Source organism: Engraulis encrasicolus, chromosome 21 (assembly GCF_034702125.1).
Source record: "Engraulis encrasicolus isolate BLACKSEA-1 chromosome 21, IST_EnEncr_1.0, whole genome shotgun sequence".
Taxonomy (NCBI): Eukaryota; Metazoa; Chordata; class Actinopteri; order Clupeiformes; family Engraulidae; genus Engraulis; species Engraulis encrasicolus.
The window spans coordinates 19,506,124-19,511,123 of record NC_085877.1 but is presented as its reverse complement, the minus strand read 5'-3'; the positions used below and the strand labels follow the sequence as shown (position 1 = coordinate 19,511,123).

Here is a 5,000-nt window from a genome sequence, read left to right as displayed (position 1 = left end):
ACTGGGCTGGTGAACTGGATCACAGACTACCTCACAGGAAGGCCCCAGTTCGTCAGACTAGGTGACCTCACATCAGAGACTGTAGTCAGCAGCACTGGAGCTCCACAAGGAACGGTGCTCTCCCCCGTGCTGTTCACCCTGTACACCACTGACTTCAACTACAACACGAAGACCTGCCACATGCAAAAGTTCTCGGATGACACTGCCATTGTTGGATGTATTAAAGATGGGCAGGAGGGGGAGTACAGGGGACTGGTGGATGACTTTGTCAAATGGTGCATCAACAGCTGCAGCTGAACACCACCAAAACCAAAGAAATGGTGATTGACTTCAGGCGAACCACCCCACCCCTGGTGCCTGTCTCTATCGAGGGGGAGACTGTGGAGACAGTCTCCACATACAAGTACCTGGGTGTTCACCTGGACAATAAACTGGACTGGTCTGCTAACTCAAAAGCACTGTACAAGAAAGGCCAGAGCAGACTCTACTTTCTGAGAAAGCTGAGATCTTTCAATGTCTGCAACAGACTCCTGCAGATGTTCTACCAGTCTGCCATGGCCAGTGTGCTCTCCTATGCTGTGGCATGCTGGGGTGGCAGCATTAGGAAAAGAGATGCTGGACGGCTCGACAGGCTGGTGAGGAAAGCAGGGTCTGTTGTAGGCACAGAACTGGACGCCCTCACAACCACAGCCGACAAGAGGACACTTGGCAGATTGGACTCTATTTTGGACAACGACAAAGCACCCACTGTACCCAGTCCTCAACAACCAGAGAAGCCTGTTCAGCTACAGACTGCGCGCCATCTCCTGCAAGACAGACAGGCTGCGGAAGTCCTTTGTACCCAGGGCCATTCAGCTTTTCAACATTTGCACAGAAGGACACACAAAGAGAGATCATCATAGGGGACTGGACTGCATAAACAGATCCCACTCCTGCATACTCTTTTTACCTGGACTCTCTACCCTTCGACTCCTTTTCAGCGGAATGCACAGCTGAGTGTGTGTGTGTGTGTGTGTGTGTGTGTGTGTGTGTGTGTGTGTGTGTGTGTGTGTGTGTGTGTGTGGTGTGTGTGTGTGTGTGTGTGTGTGTGTGTGTGTGTGTGTGGGTAGATACTCAGTCTGCGATGTGTGTAACCCCCCTGACTACTGATACTCCTGGACTATGTACACTTTATTTTTGGTGTGTGTGTGTGTGTGTGGTGTGTGTGTGTGTGTGTGTGTGTGTGTGTGTGTGTGTGTGTGTGTGTGTGTGTGTGTGTGTGTGTGTGTGTGTGTGTGTGGAGTGACACAGGGGGTGACTTCTTGTGTTTAACCCCCCATCTCTTTTTCTAAGGAATACAATGGACATTGTTCTAGGAAAGAGACTATGGACACTCCTGGACACTTTATGGCCACCTTGTCTTGGCTACTATGTGCCACTTAGCTAAGGCACATGTGAACACTGGACACTTTACACTTTATATTTTTGGTGTGTGTGTGTGTGTGTGTGTGTGTGTGTGTGTGTGTGTGTGTGTGTGTGTGTGTGTGTGTGTGTGTGTGTGTGTGTGTGTGTGTGTGTGTGAGAGAGAGAGAGATGCCTTGGCAATAAGTATGCAACAGCGAGCTATATATGATTATTTTATTTTATGTGTAAATATGTGTGTTATGTCTTGTGGACAATGTCTTTATGTCTTTATTTATGTGTGTATGCTACTTGACACCTTAATTTCCCCCTGGGATCAATAAACGATACTCTACTCTACTCTACTCTACTCTACTCTACTCTACTCTACTCTACTCTACTTTATTTTACTAGGGTAGTCACATTGAGGCAGCTGCCTCTTTTCCAAGTGGGCCCTAGCCATGTCACTAGCCATTTAGCTTTTCTGCTAGCCAGAGATTTGTTGTCAGTTTTTCCTCCTCTGAATTTTCTTTCATTGAAATGCAAACAACAGATATAATACTGTGACTTGTCAGACCAAAGAATAAGTTACCCGTCAAGGTGGCTAGTGGGACTGAAATTATTACAAGCCACAGCCAAATTTTAGCAGCATTTGGCCGGTTGTGCCAATGTCAAGCCCTGATGTGTGTGTGTGCACGAATGCAAGCTATGGCGTCAAGTATTTGACAAAAATGTGACAACAGCTGATCGTTTGGTGCTAAAGGGGCGACACATCACACCAGCCTGAGGGCACTGGGAAACTGGGAAACTGGAATGGTCGGTTTCGCGAGGTGGGGGTGGGGGACGGGGTTGTGTGTGTGTGTGTGTGTGTGTGTGTGTGTGTGTGTGTGTGTGTGTGTGTGTGTGTGTGTGTGTGTGTGCGTGCGTTTTTTGTGTGTCCGTGCGTTTGTGTGTGTATGTGTGTGTATGTGTGTGTGTGCAAGGCCGCTGACAGCTTTTGCTGGCCCCGAGACAAAGTCATCTGAAGGGGCCCCCTACCAATACATACATACAATGAAAGGGGGACCCATTTCTGGGCCTGAGTTAACATACCAGTTTGTCCCCCCTGTCGGCAGGCCTGTGTGTGTGTGTGTGTGTCTGCGCGAGTGTGTACACATTTACTACCAATATTGACGATACGGTGTGAGTGTGTGTGTGTGTGTGTGTTTGTGTGTGTGTGTGTGTGTGTGTGTGTGTGTGTGTGTGTGTGTGTGTGTGTGTGTGTGTGTGTGTGTGTGTGTGTTTGTGTGTGTGTGTGTGTGTGTGTGTGTGTGTGTGTGTGTGTGTGTGTGTGTGTGTGTGTACAGATTTACTACCGATAGTGACAATGTGGACATTCTAGCCTTCTCTTCTGCTGATCTCAGCGCTGTGCTTCAGCTGTGCATTACTTGACTGCTGTTGTTGTTTTTTCCCCTGCTGTTTCTCGCCTCTATAAGCAGTCAGGGGCTCGAGGTTACAGAGAGTTCAGGAGCTAAATATGGACTGGTTTCCATATCAGTAGTAAAAATGAAGGACCCCCACCCCCCAGAAACCGCCATGTTGTTTGTTTATTTTTGTGTGTGCATATATGTGTCAGAGAGAGAGAGAGAGAGAGAGAGAGAGAGAGAGAGAGAGAGAGAGAGAGAGAGAGAGAGAGAGAGAGAGAGAGAGGTGTGTGTGTGTGTGTGATTGTGTGTGTGTGCGTGTTTGCAGACCAACACCTTGCAGAAAAGGTATCATTAGCACATGCATACAGTCCGTTAGCACTGTTATTACCCTCACAGTTCAGTCAAGGATAGGCTGTGCTATGTCTGCAACAAGCATTGGTGTTATTATCGCTGCAACTGTTCCTTTACGCACGCACAGCGTGATAAGGACTTTGCGGCCAATTTTGGATTAAAAATAGGGCGGCGGACGGAACTGTTGTCCCTGGTGACCGGCGGTCACCAGAGTCACGAGTGCACTTTTTGGATCGAGTATGTGCGCCAGAGAGAGGCAGATACAGAGACAGAGAACGAGTATGCGTATTTGGAGAGAGAGAGAGAGAGAGAGAGAGAGAGAGAGAGAGAGAGAGAGAGAGAGAGAGAGAGAGAGGTCCCCGTATGGTCCTGCAGCCCGTGCCAGAGTGCGCTGTCAGGGAATTCCGGGGCCGGCGGTGACGTCAGCCCCAGCGCCAGGCTTTTAGGGAAGGGGCGGAACTAGAGGCAGAGCGTTGGTGTATGTGTGGTGTGTAGTGTGTGTGTGCGCTCTCTAGCTGAGCGATAGCATCATAGGTTGCGAGCAGAGCCAAGCGCCGTGTCCCTTTAAAACACAGCGCAATTCGATCCCTGCCTACGAGAGCGAGAACAAGACCCGCAGTGTATGATAGAGAAAATAGGGGTACTGACATAACGTCAACACAAGACAAATCTGCCAGAGAAACTATTGGAAGCGTGTGTTTTGAGGTATTCGCGTTTACTGAACAAGACCAGGATCATTGCGCTGTCGACGATTTGGAATACTGGAAGCTAGGATACGCTGCTTCGCCGGTAGGAGCGTCGGTCGGAGCAGACAAGCTGGGATATTTGTTGGTCAGGAAAGGAGAGAGAGAGAAAAAACACTATCGGAGCCTGGAACTTCAGGAACGAAAGACAACGAGTACACCGGTACTAACTGGACTATTTCTTTCCTCACAATTACCCGGTTCATGTTGGATTACCGTTTTCTGGGATTGTAACGATTTTGGTTCGAGGGGTGCTTTTCTTCGAAGTAGTCGTTTAGCCTACTGTGTGTAATAGCCTACTAGGCAGGCTTGCTGGTCGAATTATTCGCATTGTTCTAAGCTGTTGCATATAATCACTCGCTGAGGTAAACATTCAAGACAAAAGAGGTTGTATTTGACCACGATTTGCCGTGATGAAATCACGTTGATAAGAGAGTTGAGGTGAACAAATGTGCCTGTGTTGTTACATTGTAACGACGGCAGAAACTAAGTGTTGGTCTTTTATTTTTCAACCAACAGATATTTTTGAGGAAGGGGAACAGTCAGAATCCAGGAGTTCCCTCTGAACGCGTTTTCACTTCGGACTGAAAAAAAGGTAAGCCCTCTTTTACCCTTTGTCTTTTACCTTGAAAATAAGTTACAAAGGACGTGTGCTATTGTGTCATAGAGGTGTGTCTTTCTGTCGTTCACCCCGAAACGGTATTGTTTGGGGGTAGTGTTGTCTCTGAAACCACCCATTCATTCAGTATGCTGTAATAAAACAGTTGCCGTCTGAATAGTAATAGTAGTAGTAACATTCAGGGGAAGCTGTGTGAATCCGGAAATGTAGTCACTTCACGCCGCCGTGTTAACCCTTTATGGCCATCAGGGCTATGGGGAGGTTCTTATTTTCACCCTCTATATATAATTTTATTTCTTGCACTGTAACATCACGTTCGCTTGTTCAGACGGTGTCTTATTTTGTGTCTTAAAAAACACATGCGTCTTTGCGCAGTCCTTGGATCAAAGTCGATGCGTTATGGCACTATGGCCGGTTACGACAGTCATTTGGGTGTTTAAAACCCAGTCAGTCTGCTCGTTCGTGGTTCCAGTTCGGCACTTCCAATACAAGCGTACCCAC

At 47.8% G+C, this 5,000-nt stretch overlaps 1 protein-coding gene across 5 annotated transcripts in view; it reads left to right on the top strand.

The window, feature by feature from the left end:
• kdm6ba (lysine (K)-specific demethylase 6B, a) overlaps positions 1 to 5,000 on the top strand; it is a 212,279-nt gene that overhangs the window by 159,051 nt on the left and 48,228 nt on the right. For 2 of the 5 annotated variants that reach the window (XM_063186336.1, XM_063186337.1), the window contains one exon: positions 4,400 to 4,475. The exons of 1 other annotated variant lie outside the window; for it this stretch is intronic. The gene's annotated coding sequence lies outside the window, so the exon portion shown is untranslated. Of the gene's footprint in view, positions 1 to 3,550; positions 4,044 to 4,399; positions 4,476 to 5,000 lie in introns of those variants that run through there. 2 more of the 5 variants (XM_063186339.1, XM_063186335.1) reach the window with 2 other exon arrangements.